The sequence below is a fragment of the Vicugna pacos genome, chromosome 11 (assembly GCF_048564905.1).
Source record: "Vicugna pacos chromosome 11, VicPac4, whole genome shotgun sequence".
Lineage (NCBI taxonomy): Eukaryota > Metazoa > Chordata > Mammalia > Artiodactyla > Camelidae > Vicugna > Vicugna pacos.
Window position 1 is genome coordinate 63,739,359 of NC_132997.1, and position 1,986 is coordinate 63,741,344.

Sequence of the window (1,986 nt, forward strand, 5' to 3'; positions counted from 1 at the left end):
GAGAGAGTGAGAAGGAAAAGCAATCTCCTTGCTTCATGCTCAAAAAAGGACACTTCAGCGCCTCTCTACACAGGTGCTGTCAAACAGCCAATTTGCAGAACTGTCACTTATTATGCTCTGTTCATGTGCTAGAGGTGTGTATGTGTGTGTGTTTCTCACTTTCTCCAAAAAAAAAAAAAAACCACCACTGCCTTTGATCAAAGAGCTGGCATCACTTGCTAGGTCACATTGCAACAGCAAAGTTGTAATTTTGGATTGTCTAAGCTATTTTTCCCCCTTAAAGGAGCAAGGAAACATTTCTGAAGATTATGGATAACAAAAATTTTTCAAAAAACAAACAGATTTTGGGTACTAAGGGGAATCATCTAAAACCTTACACAATATGTTGGAAAAAGCGTAATTTTACAAATGAGGCAGACTCAAGTTTGTCTCAAGACCAGCTCTGCTACTTATTAGCTACATCATTAAACAATCAAATGCCAATTTCCTTATCTGTCAAAACAGATTCATATTTATTTGATAGTGTGGATGTTAGGATTAAACTAGAAATGTTTTTCAAGTACGTGGCACAAAACAAAAATGAAAATAATAGTTTATTCCCTTCCCCACAGTTTTGGAATTAGAAGGGTAACTTTCAAGAGATAAAGTGGAGGGGGACCCAAAAAAAACTGGAGGGAAACAAAGTGTAGCATCCATTTGTTCTTGTTTTCTCTTTGTTTTGTTTGTATCAGCTTTCCTGGAGTCCTGTCATCTTCTGATAGACATCACAATTTGCTTATGGAGCTGTTCCTCCTTTACTACATAGTGACCCTAGTGAGACTCCCAATTGCAATGCCATTTTGGAATTTAATTAAGAAACAAAGTCACACAAAAGAAGAAAAAGAAACAAAGTCACAAAAGGATAGAAAGAGTGAGAGCTGACAAAACCTGATGGAAGCTTCCAAAACATAAAATCTATAAAATCCTGCAAATGAGAAGATGCAACTAAAACTTAATGTTCAATCCTCTCCTTTCAGAAAAAGTGTTGCTCAAAATCCCACATTGGTCTTTGTCCATAGAAAGTGATCTCTAGGCATTTGACTCTTCCTACATTTCGGTTCAAAATTCACTTGACCCCAGCTACATAACCTTTATGTTCCTATTGACTCTTTTTTAGAGTTGAGAATCACGTATTGCAATTCTAACATTATTTTCTTTTCATTGAGACTTTCTTTCAGATGTGGGAATCCAAAAGATGATTCTGGAAGAAATAGGACCATTTTGTATTATTTGATTCTCTTTATGGTATTTTATTTCTGATGCCTTTTATTCATTCACCTGCCTTTCCACCTTGAACTTCTTCCATGCATGTTTCTGAGAGCTGGTAAATATATAGCAGCTTATAATTGTTTTGATACTGGCACCTGCCCAGCAATTTGTATTGTACTCTCTTGTGCAGTACCCCTGTCAGCTAGTATGCAAACTTTGTTCTCTGGTCCACTTCCTACATTTCTGATTCTGGGCCACAATGTTTGGAGGACCAAGTGGGTCTGTGTGAGGTTCTATCAAACACAGGCTGTTTCAGTAAACCCAGACCTTCTCCTTCCAGGTAATCATTGTGTTCAGTTCTTCTAAATGCCTTGACAAACTCTACCATTTTGTTTCTGCTTTATCAAGAAATGTGGGGCCATGCCCTAAAGCATGTGCAGGAAAGGCATATCAGAAAATTATATAAATTTTGTAGAAGGAGCACAGTTTGGGTCTCTTACACACTAGCTATGTAATCTCGAGCAAGTTATTTAAACTTCCCGAGCTTTTTGTTTTCTCATTTGTGAATCACGAGTAACCATACAGCTTTCTTGTTATAATCTCATAACACACAGTGGATGTGTAAAAGTTTTTGTCCCCAAGGTCTACTGTAGGGGAGGAAAAGTAATTTTTCCTGTACCTTTCTGAGTTCTTAGCTGTAATCTCTGTACTAAAAGACAGATTAATAAGAGAAAATAA